We start from the raw sequence: 24805 nt of genomic DNA, 5'->3' as shown, positions 1-24805 counted from the left end.
CTAGACCATTTTCAAATACAGACTTTGTGATATTCTTATCAGGTGACCTAGCGGGAGCCCTCAAATGGAAGCTAATGTTTGGTGACCATGAGCAATCACTTAGCACTTTCTGGGTCAGCTAAGTTTATCATAAAATGGTGATTGGAGCTCACAATCCATGTAGGGAAGCTGTTAGCACTCCATGATGACAGAAACAAACCGTATATTTACCAACCAGCCCACTGGAAGCTTTTATGTTTTCCCTCTTGGCTGCACAATAAAATGTTCTATTCCATCCACTATGATTTTCTAAACAAACAATTATATGGTGAAGGGTGATAATTACTAAAATATTCTTCCCTTTTATTAGGAGGAAGGTAAAGTGAAAGGCTGACATGAATTTTCGGTGAAATTTTGAGGCACAGAAGAAAATGTATGAAACTCCCATAATTAAAATGCTAAGGTTAAAAAGATAAGCTCTCAGAGCATAGGATATAAACTGCAGCTTTATACTTGACCACAAGTACTCTATTGAGATAACCTGGAAATCCTGTCCCTTTGCTTATAAAGAAGCAAATGTAACACAGACAAACACTACAACTAATAAATCTCATCTGTGCATGATGATCACAATGAATAATAATAATAACACCTTCGGATGCTAGTTAAGCTCATTTCCCATTCTTTGATGATTTTTAATTATATTCAGCTGTAGCATGAATTTATAACCAAACATTTAGTTACACAAAATAGCAAAGATCAAAGTAATCAATAAATGAGGAAGTACATGTGATTCACCAAATTGTGCAGGTTGGTAATTTGAGGTCTACCAGGATGAATGTACCAAAGAGCCTGCAACAGAGCTGTGCTCAACTTCAACAAAACGTGACTTTTGCAGCAGCTACTTCAGAATTGTTCCATTTACAATAATATATGACATGGCTCTCATATAGGCCACATTGCATCATCTACATTTTCTCCTCCAGACTGTCTTTCCTACTCAATGTGGTTTCTAAGTTTAGCTGAACACTCCACTCACTTCGACTTGGCCAGGGAAGAAGAGGCGGTCAGTGCCGGGTTTACAAATATTGGCTTCAGAGCTGGTTTGCCCGTGTTTCCTGCCTCACGGGGTAACACGACCTCATATGTAAAGCACTTGGACATAGCTGGCTCAAGACAAGTGCTCAGTTCATATTAACTCTAAACATTCTCCTTCTGAGAGTGTATAGACATTACCAGGAGAGATTTTTCAAACTGCAATATATTCAAAATTAAAACCTTAGTCCTTAAGAATTTTGAGAAATATCTTTGGGACATGGCTTCCCTTTACCCTGCCATCAACACCCCAGCACACACACACACACACTCCTCCCCACTTGAAGGCCATTGTTATACGGAGCCTGTTACGGCTCAGAGTGTTTTAAGTCACAGGAAAGAATATGAATTTGGCTTAAACTTTCTTTTTTGCCCCTGACTATGTGGTTTATTTGACAAACAAAAAACTCTACAGTGAATGCACTTTAATTAGAAGCAATATCAAATGTTAACAGGTTCCATCCAATTTCTGTCTATTACTTAATTACAGAAAGCTATGAAAATTACTTGCCCTCTCCTGTAATCAGCTTTTTTATCTTAACATGGGGATCATCCCCCATCATCACTGGATTATTGTAAATGCTAAATAAGAAAATCTCAATCAAAAGCATTTTGTGAGCTATAAAGAAATGTATATATATAGATATATACACACATGTATATATCTATCAGATCAGATCAGTCGCTCAGTTGTGTTCTACTCTTTGCAACCCCATGAATCGCAGCACGCTAGGCCTCCCTGTCCATCACCAACTCCCGGTACATATATACACACATACATATATATAAATATATGTATGTGTGTATATATATATATATATACATATATGTATATACATACATACATACATACATATAAATATATATGTATTTATACATATACATATATGTATATACATACATGTATACATACATATATCGATATATATGTATTTATACATATACATGTGTGTGTACGCACACACACGTACACATACATATATATCGATATATATGTATTTATACATATACATATATGTGTATATATACATATATACATACATAAATATATGTATGTGTGTATATATATATACCACTGGTGGCTCAGTGGTAAAGAATTTGCCTGATGACGCAGAAGATGTAGGTTTGATTCTTGGGGCAGGAAGATCCCCTGGAGATGGAAATGGCAACCTACTCCCGTATTCTTGCCTGGAAAATCCCCTACATTGCAGGCAGATGCTTTACCATCTGAGCCACCAGGGAAGCCCAGCTATAGTCCATAGGGTCTCAAAAGAGTCGGACACAACTTAGCAACTAAATAACAACAACAAATGTGTGTGTGTGTGTGTGTGTGTGTGTGTGTGTGTCTTGGGGATATGATTTTGACAAACAAAAAACTCTACAGTGAATGCACTTTAATTAGAAGCAATATCAAATGTTAACAGGTTCCATCCAATTTCTGTCTATTACTTAATTACAGAAAGCTATGAAAATTACTTGCCCTCTCCTGTAATCAGTACTCAGAAGGGTGTAAAATAGTAGCTTACTGTATGAATGAGTGTTTACTAAACCACAGTCTGGCCTTTGAACTATTCTAGGACCTTTTATTTGTTTTATTTTGTTTAGGTACAGAAGTGCCTTCATAGAATTTTTGTCTTCTGACTTATTCTTTGGAACATACTCCTAAAAGAAGTGTCACCAAGGTAAACGGTGTTATCTTTATGACTCTTACCTGATATTGTCAACTTATCATCTAAAACCGTTGGGGACCATTTATAGCAACTCCAGGAATACGTGTTCATGGCTGCTTCTCTTGTCAACAGTGGATGACTTTTATAATTTTGCTAATAAAATAGATGGAGTGACGGTAACCAAGTTTGAGAGAATAATTTCCAAGTAGACTCCTAGGGCATTTGGGATGAATTATTTACCCTTGGAATTGGTCTGGCACATTCAAAATGTACTGGTATTTTGTTGGTAGATTTGATTGCTTTTAGCCATTTAAAACTTGAATTCCTTTTATTGCTAAGAAGCCTAGACATGTATCAAGGGAGTCCACAGATCTACATGGAACACACGGACACTGGATTGTAAAGATATACATTAAATAAACTAAAGTGGGAGCATGAGATGGAAGTACATATTTGCTTCCAAAAGCTGCCATACGAGTTGCCACGACCAGTGGCTTGCACCAACAGAAATTTATTCTCGCACTACACTGGGTGTCACAAGTGTGAAATCAAGGCACAGCAGAACCCCATTCTCTCTAAAGCCTCTACAGGAGGAAGCTCCCTTAGCTCTCCAGCCTCTGGTGGTGTCAGGAATTCCCCGCCTGTGGCTGCGTTACTCCGAGCCCATCTCCTTCTGCCACAAGCAAGCGGCCCCCTCTGCCGCAACCGCCTGTCTCTCCTCTCCACGTTTCTTTTAGGGGCATGTCATTGGGCAATCCAGGGTGGTCTTATCTCAAGAGTCCTACTTACATTTTCAAAGACCCTTTTCAAATTAAGATCATGTTCACAGGCTCTGAGGATATGGATGTACTCATTGAGGGATACTATTCAACCGACTACAAAGGACATCAATGATCAAGGAGACCAAGAGAGGAATCCCACATGGACACGCACATGAGAACTCAAATCCATGAATGTAAGCAATCATTAATGCCCATTTTTCTCTGTTACAGTAACTGGTGTGGTTTCTGTCTCCACAACTGGTCAGTGACTGAACCAGCAATGAGTAGGTCTTCTTCCCCTCAGCTCTGCTGAGGTATAAGTTCACATGACGTCATTTGGCAATTGAGGTGAGTGACGAGGCGCTGTGATGCCTGCATCCTCTGTGAAATGCTCACCGCAGGCCAGTCAGCACATCCACACCTCACGCAGCTGTGCTGGTGTGTGTGTGCATGTCTGCGTGTATGTCTGTGTGTGTGTGTGTGTGTGTGTGTGTGCATGGATTTGCTACATCTACTTTTAGAAAATTTCAAGTATACATTACAGTACTGTTAACTCTGGTCACCATTAGTTCCCTAGAACTCCTTTGTCTTATCACAGAAAGTTTGTAGCCTTTGACCAACATCTCCCCATTTCCCCAACGCCCCAGCCCCCAACAAGCACCAATCTACCAGTTTCAGTGATTTTTATCTTTTTCAGATTCCACATACAAGTGAAATTGTACAGTACTTGTCTTTCTCTGATTTTTTTCACATAGCGTAATGCTGTTAAGTTTCATTCATGGTGTCACAGGAATTTCCTTTTTGTGGCTGAATAATACTCCATTATGTGTGTACATGTGTGCATATGTGTGTGTGTATATATGCACACACCACACACATATCACACTTTCCTTACCCCCTCATTTGCTGATGGATAATTGAATTGGTTCCATGTCTTGGCTATGTGAACCACACTGCAGTGAACATGGAGAGGCACAGAGTTCCCATCAAGACGACTATTGCATCTCCTTTGAATGCATGCCCAGAAGCGGGATTGCTGGGCCACATGATAGTTCTACTTTTAATTTTCTGAGGAACACAATACTGTTTCCACAGTGGCTACACCAGTTTACATGTCCACCGACTGTACCAGAATTCTTTTTTCACATCCTTGACAACACTGGTTACCTCTCGTCTTTCTGAGAACAGCCATCCTGACAGGTGTGAGGTGATGGCTCCTTGTCTACTTGACTGGCACTTTTCTGATGACTAGAGATGCTTAGCACCTTTTTCTGTACTCGATGGCCATTTATGTGTTTTGCATCAAAATGTCTATTCAGGTCCTTTGCCAATTTTTAAATCAAATTATTTGTTTTTTTCTGCTGTTGAGTTGCATGAGTCCCTTACATATTTTGGATATTACCCCCTATACCTTGAACCTATTTGTTCAGTAAGCATGAATGGAGGCTTTTTTATATCCGCAACAACACAGTCACTATGCATACAACGAGGAAAATAGTGGCTCATGAATCTGAAGCCCCCTGGAGGCCCGCTGGGGGAGTGGTGAAAGGCGGTGGGCTCTCTTGCACGATGACAACAATGAGCCGTCCCGTGTACTCTCTCACACACTTCAGTGACCTTTCCTCTACTTCAAAATTGCTTCAAAAAACTCTGTTTTCTCAACGTACTGACTAACATACGCTGCTGCTGCTGCTGCTGCTAAGTCACTAAGTCATGTCCGACTCTGTGCGACCCCATAGACGGCAGCCCACTAGGCTCCTCTGTCCCTGGGATTCTCCAGGCAAGAACACTGGAGTGGGTTGCCATTTCCTTCTCCAATGCACGAAAGTGAAAAGTGAAAGTGAAGTTGCTCAGTCGTGTCCGACTCTTAGCGACCCCATGGACTGCAGCCCACCAGGCTCCTCCGTCCATGGGATTTTCCAGGCAAGAGTACTGGAGTGGGGTGCCATTGCCTTCTCCAACATACGCTATTAACCACATTTGTACTCTGATCTTTACCTGTGTTTCTTTAGTTGACACTTAAACCCTTTATTTTAACCTGAAGGTTTAATTTGTTAGCTCATTTATCACTTTTTTTTCTTACTAGGTGAAAACCAATTCTACCAAGTGTCCACAGAGACCTCTGGAGGACCGGCTCTGCAAACCTCCAGCTCTACAGTCAGACTCGTCCCAAGATCTCTGAATGGAAGATCCATTCTTCCATTGGAATGGCTTCCAATGGAAGCACCATCCATCACCGTATGGAAACTGGTGCTTCGGAGAGAAACCTCGTCTTCACACTGCTGCCTCCCAGAGGCCACGGACTCCTGCTGGGAGATAAACTAATGCGGTGTCAGTGATCTCAAACCCAAGTTGGGCACATTTCAAAAATTCTCATTTATCAAAGTTAATGTTGGAATGGAGTCACACAGATAATTTGCTTTCACCTACTTAAAGATCAAGAGGATCGCTTTGCTTCATAACAACTAGATTCAAATAAATAAAAGATGTTATTTATGTATTTACTTATTCATTTATTTTATTTTCATTTTGACCATGCCACATGGCATGTGGGATCTTAGTTCCCTGACCATGGATTGAAACTGGCTACAGATTGTGAAACACGCAGTCTTCTGTGTGTGGACGACCAGGGATTCCCAAGGATATCTTCTAGTTAAGCAAACAGTGAAAACAAGAGAAGAAGCTGTGCTTCTAGAACGGCAGAACAAGGGTCTCAGCAAAAACTCTCCCCAGTAAAACAGAAATTTAACTGAGGCAGAAAGAGTTGTTTTAATCCTTTGAAGTCTATAGAAAGTGTCCTGTGAGAATACATCAAGTAGAGAAACATTCATTCGTGAAAATCTACTAAATCTTGGTAAGAATAAGAAGTCTCTGACTCATTCTCTCACCTACCCTCCTTGCCCAGCTCTGTGAACAAGCCTGTCCGCCAGGCAATTTACTCCAGGTCGAAACAGCCAAAGCCAAGTCACCAAGCAGACAAACAAGCAAATAAAACAATAGTTCCTTGGGGTGGGGGTGGGGGGGATCAGTATCCAGAGCTGCGACAGGGTAGTATCTAAAATGTTCAGTTTTCAGCCAAAAATTATGAGACATGAAGAAAAAATAAATAAATAAAGGGAAACTGTGACCCATCCACAGGCGGAAAAAATCAACAAGATCTGCCTCTGAGGAGGCCCAGAGGGTGAACTGGGCGGACAGAGAAACCTCAGAGCTGCTACTATTAAGAGAATGATGCGAAGACAAGGAAATGAAATTGTGCTTACAGAAATAAGGGTATGGTGACAATGTCTCTGTAAATAGAGATCAATAAAAAGGTAAATTATATATATATATTAAAAAGAACCAGATAGTAAAATGCAAACCCAAGATTAACAATTCACTGGAGGGGCTCAGCAGTAAATATAAGCTGGCAGAAGAATCAGCAAACTTGAAGACAGGTCAATAGAAAGAATGTGATCTGAATAACAGAGGAAAAAGTTGGAAGAAAAATCAAATCTCGAAGATGTACACACAGGATTACACACATCATACACACAAATCAACACACAAGGAATGGGAGAAGAGAAAGAAGCAAAAGGAAAAATACTCCAGGAGGTAATCAATTCAGTTCAGTCGCTCAGTCGTGTCCGACTCTTTGCGACCCCATGGACTGCAGCACGCCAGGCCTCCCTGTCCAACGACTCCCAGAGTCCACCCAAACCCATGTCCATTGAGTCAGTGATGCCATCCAACCATCTCATCCTCTATCATCCCCTTCTCCTCCTGCCCTCACTCTTTCCCAGCATCAGGGTCTTTTCAAATGAGTCACCTCTTCACATCAGGTGGCCAAAGTATTGGAGTTTCAGCTTCAGCATCAGTCCTTCCAATGAATATTCAGGACTGATCTCCTTTAGGATGGACTGGTTGGATCTCCTTGCTGTCCAAGGGACTCTCAAGAGTCTTCTCCAACACCACAGTTCAAAAGCATCAATTCTTTGGCCTTCAGCTTTTTTATAGTCCAACTCTCACATCCATACATGACTACTGGAAAATCCATAGCTTTGACTAGATGGACCTTTGTTGGCAAAGTAATGTCTCTGCTTTTTAATATGCTGTCTAGGTTGGTCATGGAATTTCTTCCAAGGAGCAAGTGTCTTTTAATTTCATGGCTGCAATCACCATCTGCTGTGATTTTGGAGCCCCCCAAAATAAAGTCTCTCACTATTTCCATTGTTTTCCCATCTATTTGCCATGGCGTGATGGAACCAGATGCTATGATCTTCATTTTTTAAATGTTGAGGTTTAAGCCAACTTTTTCACTCTCCTCTTTCACTTTCATCAAGAGGTTCTTTAGTTCTTCTTCACTTTCTGCCATAAGGGTGGTGTCATCTGCATATCTGACGTTGATATTTCTCCCAGCAATCTTGATTCCAGCTTGTGCTTCATCTGGCCTAGCATTTCACATGATGTACGCTGCATATAAGTTAAATAAGCAGGGTAACAATATACAATCTTGACGACTCCTTTCCCAATTTGAAACCAGTCTGTTGTTCTGTGTCGGGTTCTAATTGTTGCTTCTTGACTTGCATAACAGATTTCTCAGGAGGCAGGTGAGGTGGTCCGGTATTCCCATGTATTTAAGAATTTTCCACAGTTCGTTGTGATCCATACAGTCAAAGCATAGTCAATAAAGGAGAAGTAGCTGTTTTTCTGGAATTCTCTTGCTCTTTTCTATGATAAGGTAATAGCTAGAATCTATATTTACTGCATCACCATGCATATGTGATAAGTCACTCCAGTCATATCCCACTCTTTGTGCCCCCATGCACTGTGGACCGCCAGGCTCCTCTGTCCACGGGATTCTCCAGGCAAGAACACTGGAGTGGGCCACCATGCCCTGCTCCAGGGGATCTTCCCTGCCCAGTCAGTGGGTCCTGCTTCTACCCTGGCCCCGGGACCTGCTCCAGTAACCCCAGTCCTGACCTCGTTCCTCGGTCCTGCCAGACCAGACTGCTAGCTTTCTGCCCACAGACAGTCATGGCCTATCTGCCCTGTGTCTTTGAATTCCCAGTCACAGACTCTTTTACTGAGCCCATATTGACCTGGCCACCTGCAAACCTCAGTTTCCCCTTCAACCTACATTTCCCAGCCTATCACAATCAACCTCTCTCTCCTCAGTGGTACCAGGTACCACCCTGAATCCCAGCCTTGGTCAGAGCCAGGGAGAGAGTTCAGATGCTTACAAGCTAAGCCTGTATTATCTCTAATTTATAGGAAAAAGAAACCTGAAAGGCAGGCATCTTCTGCCCATTCTGGAGATGATAATACTGAAGTTTAGAGAGGTGAACCTCTTGCCAGTAAACAGTAGAGCAGGGACATGATCTGCACTCCCCGCTGTATGACCACCCCCAGATTCTGTGCTCAGCTCTGTTCTTCCTGCTACACTTACGGGCTATAGAGTCTAATAGTTTTCTTGCTACCATAACAAATTATCCACAAACTTATTGGCTTAACACAGCAGAGATTGATCGTCTTACTGCTCTGTAGCTCAGAACTCCGCTGCAGGTCATGCTGGGTTATCTCAAGGTACTGACTGGCTGCATTCCTTCCAGAGGCTTAGAGGAGACTCTTGCCTTCTCGGCTGCTGGGCCCTGCACTGCCTTCCCAACTCCTTTCACGTTCACTGCTAGCTGAGCCTTCCTATCGCAACATCCCTCTGACGCTGGCTTGTCCTTGGCCTGGTTCTTCCACTTTTCAAGACCCAGTTGCGGGACTTCCCTGATGGTCCAGTGGTTAAGAAACCACCTTCCAATGCAGGGGACATGGGTTTGATCCCCAGCTGGGGAATTAAGATCCCACATGCCACGGGACAACAAAGCCCTCACACCCCAACTAGAGAGCCTGCGGACCTCAGCTAAAGGTCCCGTGTCATGCAGCTAAGATCCTGCATGCCCCATGCCTTAAAGCAAGAGAGAAGGCAGATTCAATCTGATTACAGGGCATTTCATGGGTTCATCTATTTGTTTGAATATATTATGGGAGTTCAGGCTTATAAGGAATCCAAGTTTTGTCCATCAGAATGCTCATGGGCCATATTAGGTAAGTATTTTTGTTCTTATTGCAAGTGACACAAATGGGCTTGCCAGTGTGTTTTGTTGTTCTTCTGTGGCCAAGCAAACGGAAAATTTACTAAGACAACGCAATAGCTATGAAGCAGGATTGGAAATAGAGTAAAAATAAGCTGAGAAGGAATGATCAGAGGATCTTGTTCAGACACTTTCTTTGGAAAAAGATTTCAAAACATCAGGGTTAAAAAAGTACTTGTAATACCTAAGCAATATCCACATACAGTGTTTAATTTTCTTTAAGATTGTTTGTTTCCCTCTTGGTTAAAATAAAATCAACAACAGATAAAAAGAAATTGGGAAATTGCTCATGGAACTATGCAAAATTCAATGACCTAAAGATATTATATATAAGGCACAGATTAAGATTGTAATTTCAAGATAACATAAGAAAGTAAAATACTGCAGAAAAGAGAGAGTGTTGACACCACCATGGACTGTAGCCCACCAGGCTCCTCTGTCCATGTGATTTCCCAGACAAGAATTGTACAGTGAGGTGCCATTCCCTTTTTCAGGGGATGTTCCTGACCCAGGAACTGAACCCACATCTCCTGCATTGCAGGTAGATTCTTTACTCACTGAGGCATCAGGGAAACCCATCTAATGTAGATAAAATAGATAATTAATAAGGATTTACTTATAGGATAAGGAACTCTACTCAATATTCTGTAATGATCTATATGGGAAAAGACTCTAAAAAAGAGTGGATATGTGTATATGTATAACTGATTCACTTTGCCGTATGCAGGAAACTAACACAACTTTGTAAGCCAACTATACTCCAATAAAAATTAAAAACAAAATTACAGGCATATCATAGCTAAGAAACAGAGTGGAAGCAATACTGAGGACCTGAGAGTCCCCAGTTAAGCCCTGGTGCCTCAGCTGCACTTCCCACTCTCAGATCTTCCTTCCATCTCTGTGGAAAAGGGATGAGGCCCATCTCCTCTAACTCCTCAAACAGAGCATGGGGGTTGGAGGATCCTTAGAGTGGGAGATCTGACATAGTGTAAGAAATATTCTTTGGCTGTCTCACGCCAATGAAAATTTAAAATAATATAAAATTAAATAACCGAGGACAGGAGAATAGCCCAGTTGACACATCAAGAGACCATCACAGGGACTTCCCCGGTGGTCCAGTGGTTAAGACCTCACCTTCCAATGCAGGCGGTGCAAGTGTGATCCCTGGGTGGGGAAAGAAGATCCCACATGCCTCCTGGCCAAAAATCAAAACATAAAACAGAAGCAATGTTGTAACAAGTTCAATAAAAACTTTTAAAATGGTCTACATCAGAAACTCTTTAAAAAAGACCATCACAGAAGGGAGGTAACAGAACAGGGCACCTCAGTTTACACACTTACCAAATACTACTCACAAAGTGGGAAAGAGAATTTGCCAAAAGACAATGATGGGCTCATCCTGGAAAAGTCCATGGATTCTGAGCAGCCAAGAACAAACCCCCACTACAGAGGCTGGAGAAGGAAAGGGCAACCCACTCCAGTACTCTTACTTGGAAAATCCCATGGACAGAGGAGCCTGGTGGACAACAGTCCACGGGGTCACAAAGAGTTGGACACGACTGAGCGACTTCACTTTCACAGAGGGTGGAGAGGACTGCCCAGGAGAAGCAGACAGCTCACAGTGACAAGGGCTCTTTACCAGCAGGATCTTGCCATCACATCTTCCTTGTCAGTGTCCATCCAAGGAGCTATATATCTATGAGACACCATAGTCTTACTTATCATCTTAATTCCTTAATGCAGAGTAAGGCATTTCAGGATTATCAAGTACAGGGTGAGTTTAGGTGTAGGAATTATTTTAAAGGCACAGATGCCTATTGTTTGGTCACTAAGTCGTGTCTGACTCTTTGCAACCCCATGGACTGTAGCCTGCCAGGCTCCCCTGTCCCTGGGATTCTCCAGGCAAGAGTACTGGAGTGGGTTGCCATTTCCTTCTCCAATGCATGAAAGTGAAAAGGGAAAGTGAAGTCGCTCAGTCGTGTCTGACTCTTAGCGACCCCATGGACTGTAGCCTATCAGGCTCCTCCATCCATGGGATTTTCCAGGCAAGAGTACTGGAGTGGGATACCACTGCCTTCTCCAACAGATGTCTGTGGAAATCCTCAAATTATAACATATTAGAAGTTACTGTTTTAGCCTCTGTTCAGATCTTACTTTAGATTAGAAAATCACTGAAGTGTATCAAACTTTCTATTAACAACATGCCCGTAGGGACTGCACCATCCTCAGTGAGAACTAGCCATGTTATCAGCACAGAGCACGTACGAGACGGAGACGTGATAAAGCTGAAGTCAAAACTTCAAGAGGTTATGTCTGCCAAAGAATAAACCCAGTTGATGTCTCAATTCCTCAGGACTGCTGAAAATGCAGAGGATGAAGTCGAGCTGGAGCCTCACCTCTGACTGTTCCATCACCTGAACTGTTCATTTTTTCCCTCTCCTACCATTCATTTTCCAAGTTTGGATAAACTCTCCCTTTCGTGGTTGCCTGTCATCTCTCCCACTTTCATTCCCTCTATAAACACCATTTCTGCTGCATCTTCAAAAGCTTATCTCCTCTCCACAGCTGTCTGTTCAAAGTTGAGAGCCTGACACTGATTTAAGCAGCTTGAATTGCTCTGAAATAAATTCCTCAGGGCAGAGACCAATTCCTTATGCATTGTCAATAGCTAAATATGGTGTTGGTGTTGCATAAACACAGTATGAATATAAATAACAGAAAGTTCAAAAAAAGGGTAATAATTTCTGTATGTTAGACAATTAAAATCTGGAGCTTTGGAATGAACTCTGAGTGCTCCTAAAAAATTATAAGAAGATGATGCTCTCTTCTACTGGATGGGAGATAGAGCTTTACAAATGGAAAAACTGAGGATCCATTCAGCAAGGTCCAGGGAACTGGCTCTCTATTCCACCATGCCTGGCTCTCCATGGTGGAGAATGCCAGCTGTTCACAGCTATTCCTTTACCCTATGCCTTCCTGTGGGGAGAAGAGAATTCCCAGTGCTTCTGACTTTGGGCTTACTTACCCCTGTGGTTTGATTTGGCCAGTGAATGTAAGCGGGCAGTGTGTGGACAGATGTCTCATAGGTGCTTGCATGCTTTGCTTTAGCCTCTATAGTTCCTGAATTTCACCAGAAGTTCAGAATTCTATCATGATTCCAGAATGAGGAGACAGGTGGGACAAACTTCAGTTCAGTTCAGTCGCTCAGTCATGTCTGACTCTTTGTGACCCCATGAATCCCAGCACGCCAGGCCTCCCTGTCCATCACCAACTCTCGGAGTTCACCCAAACTCACGTCCATCGAGTCGGTGATGCCATCCAGCCATCTCATCCTCTGTCGTCCCCTTCTCCTCCTGCCCCCAGTCCCTCCCAGCATCAGAGCCTTTTCCAATGAGTCAACTCTTCCCATGAGGTGGCCAAAGTACTGGAGTTTCAGCTTTAGCATCATTCCTTCCAAAGAAATCCCAGGGCTGATCTCCTTCAGAATGGACTGGTTGGATCTCTTTGCAGTCCAAGGGACTCTCAAGAGTCTTCTCCAACACCACAGTTCAAAAGCATCAATTCTTCAGGACATACTTGGACCCACCCAAATCCTGAATCCTAATCCAGCTGACTGAAAATGATCTCAGCTAAGCCCAGCAGAGCACAACTGATTTACAGACAGGAGAGGAGGGAATAAACGTTTATTATTATAAGCCTCTGAGGTAAAGGGGTGGCTTTTAACATAGCCTAGTGGGAGCAATGACCAAGAAATATGTTCTTCAATCTGCAATTAGAAGTGAAACATTAGGAAATATTGACTCTAGAAAGGAGTCTGCTCTTAGTCATACTCTCCTCTGATCTCTCTAGCCAATCTCTATCCCAGGACGCATTTTCAGAAAATTTCAAGTCACTCCATGAGATGACTCTGTAGTATTTTTTTAAGCATTTTTTTGCAATAACACACCTTGGACACATGCCTGACTAATGAGTAACCATTAGTTGGCACACAGATACAGAAGAATACTCCTGGAAGAAATGCTGTTCTTTGTTGCCACGGCTTGTCTTGAAGACGGGCCCCAAAGAGTCATGCCTGCCAGTATTCATGCAGTCGTACGGTCCTTCCCCACCATGAACATGAGCTAGTCCTGTGAAACCGAAAGAATGCAGCGTGTGCGACACGTGGCAACTTCTGAAACAACGCGAGAAGATTTGTAGCTCTTCTTTGGATTCTTAGAACACTTACTCCAGAGCCCTGGGTACTAAAGCAGTCGGATGCTCCAGCTAGAGAGATGATCCGGGAAAGACCTGGAGAGACCAAGCTGAGACCAGGGCCCCTGCTATGCCTCCCAAGCTGCAGACCAGTAAGACCACAAGCAAGTGAAGCCTTCTCAGACTCTCCAAGATCATCCCAGCGACCCGCTGCAAGTGACCGGATGACACCAGCTGACGCCACACCCAGCCAAGCCCTGCTCAACCCTTGACTTATAGACTGTGAGCGTAATAAAGTCACTTTGTTTTAAACCAGAAGGTCTGTGGTTATACATCAACTGGTACCCAAAGCATTCATTTACACAGTTTACCAAAGAGGCATAATAACCCATTATAACAATCAGTAACATTTGTAACTGAGCAGGATCCTATGGGGGCTTTCCCAGGACAGACCCCCTGTGCCCCATGCCCTCCCTGTGCCTCTTGTCTGTAAAAAAAAATCTTTAGCCTCCCAGATGCTCCCTGAGCAAATTTAATCAGAGAAGTGAGAAAATACAGAAAGGAAGGAAAAAAAAACAAGCAATAAAAAACAGTAATAGTTGAGTCACTAAAGAAGGTGGAGGACCTTTAGGTCCTCTTCAAGGGCTTTAGATAATATTCTGAGCCATGTCCTTCGAGCAGTTTTGCAGATACTGACACCCCCACAGGGTGGGAGAAGTTAATTGTGTGCTGCTCACCAGCACACAGACCCCAGACCAGTTGAAACCAGGAGGTTGATGATGTTGACTCCTGATTACCTCACCACCAACCAATCAGAAGAATGTCCGCGAGCTGATCACACACTCCATACCCTCTCCTGCTCACCATGCCTTTAAAAACCTTTCCCTGAACGCCACCGGGGAGTACAGGTCTTTCAAGCACTAGCTGCCTGGACTGCTCGCTTGGCTCTTGCACTTTCCTTCACCACAACGCGGTGTCCGTAGGTTGGCTTCACTGCCGAGGGATCCCAGGTGTCCGTAGGTTGGCTTCACTGCGTTCAGGCAAGGAACCCAGGTGTGGCTCAGCCAACACACTTACTAAATGTTGTTGTACGGTGCTGTGTACCATGAGTCAATATTTAATTTCTTCCTCACGTTAATATAAGTACCAATCAAATATGTAACATAAGTATTTCCATTTGATAAGTGAGAAAGTTCAGACACAGTGATATTAATTAAATTGCTCAAAGGCAAATGGGTAGTAAAGTAGTGGAAACAAGGTCTGACCGAGGAAGTATCACAAGTCCTGATCCCTAACTAAACTAATTAAACATTCAGGAAAGCTGCAGAGCTGTGGTTTCCTAGGCAATGTATTTTTCACTCAGCCAGTTCACAGCCAGGAGGCAGCCCGTTTACACACATTGTGATGAAGGTTACAATGTTGGCATTGTGCATAAAAAAGCAGGGCATTAAATCACACCTGTTAAAGGAAAGGCTGAAGATCTGGCTCCCTAAGCCTTTGAGGTGTTGGAAGGGCACAAGGCCAGAAGAGTTTACAGTAAATAAAACTCTATTGATAGCTGGCCGAAAAACATTAGTATTCACAACAAAGACAACTGCTGCCTGCCAATTCAAGAAACTGTGGAGTTAAGAAGCTTCATGAAGCAGAGTACTTCTCCTTTCTGGGTGGGCTTGTCATGAGGGCCGGATTTAGCTAGTGTAAAATTTGATTATGTGACTGACTGACTTTGTTTTCACACTAGAGTGTTGCCTCAAATATAATTATCTCTGTGGCCAGTAAGTAGGCAAAATGTTTCCACTTGTTTATTGCATCAGTGTGGATCTAAGAAGAATATGGGGAATCTAAAAAAAGACGCTTACTCCTTGGAAGAAAAGTTATGACCAACCTAGACAGCATATTCAAAAGCAGAGACATTACTTTGCCAACAAAGGTTCATCTAGTCAAGGCTATGGTTTTTCCAGTGGTCATGTATGGATGTGAGAGTTGGACTGTGAAGAAGGCTGAGCACGGAAGAATTGATGCTTTTGAACTGTGGTGTTGGAGAAGACTCTTGAGAGTCCCTTGGACTGCAAGGAGATCCAACCAGTCCATTCTGAAGGAGATCAGCCCTGGGATTTCTTTGGAAGGAATGATGCTAAAGATGAAACTTCAGTACTTTGGCCACCTTACGTGGAGAGTTGACTCATTGGAAAAGGCTCTGATGCTGGGAGGGATTGGGGACAGGAGGAGAAGGGGATGACAGAGGATGAGGTGGCTGGATGGCATCACTGACTCGACGGATGTGAGTCTGAGTGAACTCCGAGAGTTGGTGATGGACAGGGAGGCCTGGCGTGCTGCGATTCATGGGGTCACAAAGAGTCGGACACGACTGAGCCACTGAACTGAACTGACTGAAGTTTTCCAGGTAATACAGAAATGATGGGTTCTATTCTACCAGCTGTGATTGACAGCAGGAGGTCTTCTGAGATCCACAAGGGGCCTTGGTAGAAGTCCCTGGCCCAGGGCTCCAGGCATTTCTGCCATCGAGAGGCCTCAGATCAGTGGATAGGCCCCTGCTTGAAACAGTGGTTTCAAGCTTGAAACAGCTTTAAAGTAACAAAAGAAAACAACAGATCCAGCGAAGGCATGGTGAGGAAAGCCCACAGCTATAGCAAGCAGAGCAAACTGAGGTCTGCTCTACAGAATAACTGGGCTATTCTCCTCAAATCTTTACAAAAATCGAGCATGACTGAGGAACTCTTCCAGATTAAAGGAGACTAAACAGACTTGACAATCCAGGGTGACAGGATGTTCTGAAATGATTCCTGAGCCAGAAAAGGAAATTACAATTCTTCTTCGGCTTAATAAGACCCTAGAGGGATGACTGTGATTATCTAATACCACAGATGAGATAACAATACGCTAGCAAACGGAATTCCCATTTTTACTATGATTGGGATTATATCACAAATGTTTTAGGAAATACACACTGCCGTGTTTAGGGGTAAAAAAGCATTGTCTTTTTCTCAAATTCTTCAGGAAAAAAAAAAAGGGTCTTTAATCCATCTGGAATTTATTTTTGTACATAATGTAAGACAGAAGTCTGATATCATTTCTTCCATATGCATGGAATACCAAGTCAACACAGTTTATTAAACAATTTATGCTTTCCCACTAAATTAAAATACTGCCCTTGTCATATATTCTCATATATAATTAAGATCTGTTTCTGGAATGTGTATTTTGTTCCATTCATCCACTCTCCAAGCCTACGTCAATATCACGGCAATGTGACTTTGTAGTATGACTTAGTATCTTGAAAGACAAGATAGCCGTCTTTTTCATATATCTTTTCATATATACACATAAAATTTAGGTATATATACATATATACCCCTAGTACATGAAGTACATACATGTAAACTTGTATCCTATGTGTGTACAGATTACACGCATGCACAGGTGTGTCTATCCATATTTACAGTAGATTTTTATAAGTTTCTTCATGTCAGTCCTGTGCCTTACCCACTAATTCCTAGTATGGTCTGATTTTATCGTTGTTATAAGGAGAATATTCCAAGTCCATTTCTAAATGCTAATTGCTAGTATAGAGAAAAAGTGCTTCTTTACACCTTACCAAAGTCACTTATTTCTTTCAGTAGATTTTTACTCTTTGGATTTCAGACTTATAGTCAAATCTTTGCAGGTAAGATTATGTTGTATCAAATCCATCTTGGCAAAAAAAAAAAAAAATTATCTTTTTTTCCAGTGCATCCATGTTCTTCCATTGCTCATTTGTTTCATTTTCCTGAACTTCTAGATTAATGTTAAATAAAAATAATAATAAAAGGTTGTTCTATCTAATCCAAACTTTAACTATTTTAATGTTATTTAAAATAATTCTTTTATTTAGTATTCTGTTTAATTGTTTCAACATTTAGGATAATATTTTCCATTGATTTTTGGTAAATAGATTTTCATTACATTTGGTTTCTTTCTAATACTCTTTTACCTAATTTTAATAGGAGTGGCTGCTGGATATTAAATATCTTTTATCAGTTTTTAATATTATTATTCATCTATTAGGGTTATGATGATAACTTTCCTAAATTAAGCCAATATTTTTGTACATTAAACTTACCTGGCTATGATGGTTTAAACTCTTGATCAATTACTGAATTGTACTCACTGATTTTGACTTGCCCCTTGGCTCAATGGTAAAAGAATCTGCCTGCAATCCAAGAGACACAGGTCTGACCCCTGGGTCTGGAAGATCCCCGGGAGGAGGGAATGGCAGCCCACTCCAGTGTTCTTGCCTGGGACCTTCCATGGGCAGAGGAGCCTGAAGGGCTACAGTCCATGGGGTCGCAAAGAGCTGGACACGACTGAGCGACTAACCACACAGTCACTTATTTGATTTAGAAGTTTTGCCTCTATGTCTGTAGCATGATATAAGTTTTCTTCTTTAGATTGTAGTTTCTTTATAAGTTTTCACCATGACTATGATACTATCTCCATGAATAAAATGGGGCAATTTCTATCTTTTACTAAATAATATTTGTTAAATAAATTTTTATATATTTTTTGAATAATCTATTTTTAAAGATTAGACACAATTTATTTTTGAAATACATCAAGACTAGTGCCTTCCTCAAAGCTAAACTTAGCCCCTTCCACCACCTTCAATCAACTGTTCAGTTGTCTTCCTGTAGTCAGCTCTTAAAATTCTTTCTATTGGATGATTGTTCCTTTCCACTCTGTATTTTTACAATTTTGTCTTCTCATCTTTTTTTATAGGCTTCTAAGTGGTTTAACTGGTTTAGCTAGCAAAGTAATGCTCAAAATTCTCCAAGTCAGGCTTCAACAGTATGTGAACCATGAACTTCCAGATGTTCGAGCTGGATTTAGAAAAGGCAGAGCAACCAGAGACAAAATTACCAGCATCCGTTGGATCATTGAAAAAGCAAGAGAGTTCCAGAAAAACATCTACTACTGCTTTATTAACTTCACCAAAGCCTTTGATTGTGTGGATCACAACAAATTGTGGAAAATTCTTAAAGAGATGGGAATACCAGACTACCTGACCTGCCTCCTAAGAAACCTGTATGCAGGTCAAGAAGCAAAAGTTAGAACTGGACATGGAACAACAGACTGATTCCAAATCAGGAAAGGAATATGTCAAGGCTGTATATCATCATCCTGCTTATTTAACTTATATTCAGAGTACATCATGAGAAATGCTGGGCTGGAAGAAGCACAAGCTGGAATCAAGATTGCCGGGAGACATATCAATAACCTCAGATATGCAGATGACATCACACTTACATCAGAAAGCAAAGAAGAACTAAAGACTCTTGATAAAAGTAAAAGAGGAGAGTGAAAATTTGGCTTAAAGCTCAACATTCAGAAAACTAAAATCATGGTATCTGGTCCCATCAATTCACAGCAAATAGATGGGGAAACAATGGAAACAGTGAGAGACTTTATTTTTTTGGCTCCAAAATCACTGCAGATGGTGATTGCAGCCATGAAATTAAAAGACGCTTGCTCCTTGAAAGAAAAGTTACGACCAACCTAGACAACATATTAAAAAGCAGAGACATTACTTTGCCAGCAAAGGTCTGTCTAGTCAAAGCTATGGTTTTTCCAGTAGTCATGCATGGATGTGAGAGCTGGACTATAAAGAAAGCCAATGCTTTTGAACTGTGGTGTTGGAGAAGTTTCTTGAGGGTCCCTTGGACTGAAAGGAGATCCAACCAGTCCATCCTAAAGGAAATCAGTCCTGAATATTCATTGGAAGGACTGATGCTGAAGCTGAAACTCCAATACTTTAGCTACCTGATGCAAAGAACTGACTCCTTGGAAAAGACCCTGAGCTGGGAAAGATTGAAGGCGGGAGGAGAAGGGGACAACAGAGGATGAGATGGTTGGATGGCATCACTGACTTGATGGCCATGAGTTTGAGCAAGCTCCAGGAGCTGGTGATGGACAGGGAGGCCCGGCGCACTGCAGTCCATGGGGCCGCACAGAGTTGGACACGACTGAGCAACTGAACTGAACTGAATCGTTTTTCTTCATGACTTAGTACTTTTAATATGGAGCTCGTATTTTTTTAAGTCTTCATTGAATTCGTTACAACATTGCTTCTGTTTTATGTTTTGATCAGGAGACATGCAGGCTCTTAGCTGCCCCAGGAGGGATCAAACCCATATCCCCTGCATTAGAAGGTGAAGTCTTAACCACTAGACCACTAGGGAAGTCCTGACTTAGTGCTTTTAACTTTAAATTCTACATGGATGTTCCTTTTGCCTCTTGTTTCTTTGCATTTTCTTTATACAACTCTTTAAAATCATTTTAACAGTTCTTCTTGCAAATGGCAGTTAATTATATTTTTATGTCAGTTGACACTTTGAGAATGCAGTTTTCATATTTAATAAAATCATTGACATAATTTTATTCCTCTTTCTTTATTTTCAACATCCATTTTACTTACTTTTCTCTTACTTTTCTAGTTTGATGATTATGACTGCTTGCTATTTTCCTATACTCATTTGGAAATGATACTAATAGATTTCTCCCCAGTTCTTTAATGATTATCTTCTCTTTTTGAAACCTATTTCTCTACAATTATTTGAAGCAAAAATAAAAACCATTTACACCAACAAAATGTGCTGTTCTATAATTTTCCACTTCTCCGTAAGATTACATACAGACGTTTCTTTCTTTCACCCTCCCATCAACATTGAAGAATTTGAATGATTTTACTTTTCCCCTCCCCTCAAGTCCTTGGACTTACTCAGAATTTAGCAATTTTAGTTCTAAACTATTAGTTGAATTTCCAATACATTGTGTCTCTTGTCTCCATCATATTAATCATATTTGGCATTTATATCACACATAAATTATATTTCTCATCTCAGTCTCTCATTATCCATCTGTATCTAAGTAAACACACAAATAAGCACTGATTCATTCTCGGATGCGTTGTGCACAGTCTCCACTTCATGTTGCACTTCCCTGGCCTGATTACTCGTCTCTCCTTCACTTGTTCAGTTAGAATCTCTTCTAGACCATTGTGTTTTCCTCAGAGATATATTATCTGAATTATTACAAAGTCTTAATTGAATTGCTTAGCATGCCAAGTGAATTACAGTTTTTTGTAAGAGACTCTCAGGTTAAACTCCTGAAATCTGTTATCTCTAGGAATTATAACACTGTTCCTAGATTTCACTATAAGGATTGGAAATGCAAGCATAACAGCATGAATCTTTCCCTTTATGTGTAACTGATCTCACAGGAAGGTTCTCAGAATTTCCAGGTGTGCTCCTGAAGCTGTCTTTTCTCATCTCATCCATACTTCCTGGACCTAAACATGCTCTTTCATCCTGTGACTCAGCTTTTCAGATACATTTTCTTAAGTTTTATGTGCATCTAGATGTTCAGCGTCTATCTTTCATGTCTCTTATCTTTTTATCATAATTTCTCTCTTTGTGTTTTTGCTCTCTGTTTTAAGAATTTTTTCCCATTGATTCCCTGGATTCAGTCTCTACTCTGACCATCCTCTCCTTCAATTAAACCAAAGACTTTTGCACTAAAATTGTTTTTAGCTCCAGGAAATTTTCTCTTCTCAAGTGTAATTACTGGGGTTTCTGAAGCCTGGTGAGCAGTGGGAAGTTAAGTGCTCTGTACTCCGTAAGTCTCTGAAGGCATCACAGGGAATTCCTTACTGGATCCCTGGTCTGCTTTCCCTCTCTCAGCCTACGGGCGTGGAGGGCTCCATCCATCCAGTCGATTCTTGGCCTCCTGAGCACCAGGAGCCCAGCCCCACATATGGAGATGGTGACCTTCTGTTAGGGGCCCACAAAGAGGTGAGGTCATGGTTTTCTCAAGACTTGATATTTCTGAGTCTCACTGCAGTTCCCTCTGGTACTGGTCTTTAAGATCTCATCCACAAATGAAGGCAGGAAGCTTTGCCTCACCATAACTCCTGCAGAACCAAAGCCTCACTTCCAACCAACTTCCTTCCAATTCTAGCAGTCATTTGGCTCATGTGGGAAAGATTGGAAACAGGACTAAAAGAAAACAAGCTGTTATCTTCCCAGAATATTCCTTTTCCTTACATTTTAAAATATTTTCCCCATGTTTTCTTTTGTTTGATCTTTACAACACACTATGAGATAGAAGTTCAAACCCTGACATATAGGCTCAAGGCTATTTCCACTTAAAAAAAAACTGTAGTAAACAGAGAGAAAAACTCAGATTGGTCCTGCTTAGGTGTGCATGGTTACATTCCAACATAAACATATTCAAGTTCCAAGGCCTGCAACCAGCCATTATACTCTTGCATATTTTGAGAATGCAGGCTTAACAGGGAGAAAAAGCTGAGGTGTGGATAGGTGCACAATGGAACAGCTCACAACGTCTGAGGCTGTGGTTCAGTTCCATTAAGAGATGCTCTCCTAGCAGGACTGTATGGACGCATGGTCCCAGGTAACTCTCTTTTGCACCTCACCTCTGTCACAGCTCGCAGTAGAGATACAGGCATGTGGGCTGCTCTCTGGGTTAGATGGGAGTCAAGACAGATGCTGATATTGAACTGTAGGAGCTGTTTGTATATTTTGGAGATAAATCCCTTGTCAGTTGCATCATTTGCAAACATTTTCTCCCATTCTGTAGGCTTTTTGTTGTGTTTATGGTTTCCTTAGCTGGGCAAAAACTTTTAAGTCTAATTAGGTCCCACTTGTTTAGTTGTTTTTTTTTTTTTTTTTTTTAATAATTTCCATTACTCTAGTAGGTGGACCCAAAAAGACACTGCTGAAAATTATGTCAGAGAATGTTCAGCCTATGTTTTCCTCTAGGATCTTTATACTATCTTGTCTTACATATAGGTCTTTAATCCCTTTGAGTTTATTTTTGCTTGTATGGTGTCAGGGAATGTTCTAGAATTTTTCATTCTTTTACATGTACCTGTTCAGTTTCCCAGCACCACTCACTGAAGAGACCTTTTCCCCATTGTGTATTCTTGTCTGCTTTGTTGTAGATTAATTGACCATAGGCGCATGGGTTTATTTCTTGGCTTTCTATCCTGCTTCACTGATATATATTTCTGTTTTTCTTCCAGTACCATACTATTTTGATTACTGCAGCTAAACTGGTACAGCCAGTATGGACAATAATACAGAGGTTCCTTAAAAAACTAAAAACATAGCTACCACAGGATCTGGAGATCCCATTCCCAGGCACATATCCAGAGAAAACTATAATTCAAAAGGATGTTTGCACCCCAATGTTCATTGCAACACTATTTACAATAGCCAAATATGGAAGCAACCTAAGTGTCCATCTACAGATGAATGGATAAATATGTGGTACATGTATGCAATGGAATATCACTCAGTCATTAAAAAACAATGAAATCATGTCACTTGTAATGTTCATTGCAACACTATTTACAATAGCCAAGACATGGAAGCAACCTAAGTGTCCATCTACAGATGAATGGATAAATACGTGGTACATGTATGCAATGGAATATCACTCGGTCATTAAAAAACAATGAAATCATGTCACTTGTAATGTTCATTGCAACACTATTTACAATAGCCAAATATGGAAGCAACCTAAGTGTCCATCTACAGATGAATGGATAAATACGTGGTACATGTACGCAATGGAATATCACTCGGTCATTAAAAACAATGAAATCATGTCACTTGCAGCAACATGGACGGACCTGGAGACTGTTGTGCTAAGTAAAGTCAATCAGACAGAGAATGACAGACCACATGACATCACTAGTATGCGGAGTCTAAAAAATGATGCAAATTAGGAAACAGAAATAGACTCACAGAATTAGAAAGCAAACTTATGGGATGAGCTGGGGATTTGGGATTAGCAGGTGCACACTGGTTTTAATACATGTACAACAGACAAACAAGAACCTCCTGTGTAGCGGGGATTTGGGATTAGCAGGTGCACACTGGTATTAATACATGTACAACAGACAAACAAGAACCTCCTGTGTAGCACAGGGAACTCTACTCAGTATTTGTAATAACTTATATCCATATATTGTGTATAGAGAATACACAGATATAAAACTGAATGACTTTACTGTACGCCTTACACCAGCACAGCATTGTAAATCAGCTCTACTTGAATTAAGAAAACAGTGCTGATAAAAAGCTCTTTCTTTCCTCTTGATGTGCATCCTTTTTCAAACTCCAAACAGAATCTACAAGCCTTCAATCAATACAATGTACAAAAGAACATGTGTTGATTTTCTATCCATTTATTTTTCAGTTAGGGTCTACATGTTAAAATTCAAACACGATGGTGACTGGATACTCTCCACTTAAAAACAATTAAGAGAAACTGTTTCTTCTGACACAATAGCCCTTAGCTGTTTTGTTGTCCATGCTCCCGTGTTTGAACAAGTAAGGGAAGTATACTGGACGTGCCTTTATGTTTGAGATATACCTCTCACCGGTGACTTGAGTGGTGTAATGACTCTTAGTGAGCTTGCAAGCTTCTTTTACCCTCCTCTTTTCCTTAGTTCCTGCTCAGAGTTATCACCTTGGACAATTGATGTTGAACACACAGCATTATAACGTGGATGCTCATGACAGCTTAAAAGATGCCTCTTAGCAATTTGTATTCTAAAATATCTTCCCTTTGTTCTCATGGGAAACCTCCTTAAACAGTTTCTGGGTCTGCAGAGTCTTACAGAAAACCCAACATCATTCAAGTTTACGGACAGAGTAGGCCAGGCTGCTGCGTTCACTAACGAGCACACTCCAAATATTTTTTTCACTTTCTGGCTGCACCCCACAGCATGTGGGGTCTTAGTGTCCCCACCAGGGACCCAACCTGCACGCCCTGCAGTGGAAGTGCCAAGGCTTAACCACTGAACCTCCAGGAAAGTCCCTAACCATGTTTATAACCTACTGTCTCATCAGAAATCCAAACTTAAGATAAACCGCAACCCCAGATAATCTTACAACAA

The sequence above is a fragment of the Bos taurus genome, chromosome 27 (genome assembly GCF_002263795.3).
Source record: "Bos taurus isolate L1 Dominette 01449 registration number 42190680 breed Hereford chromosome 27, ARS-UCD2.0, whole genome shotgun sequence".
In the NCBI taxonomy this organism is placed as follows: domain Eukaryota; kingdom Metazoa; phylum Chordata; class Mammalia; order Artiodactyla; family Bovidae; genus Bos; species Bos taurus.
Note: the sequence above shows the minus strand (reverse complement) of the source record.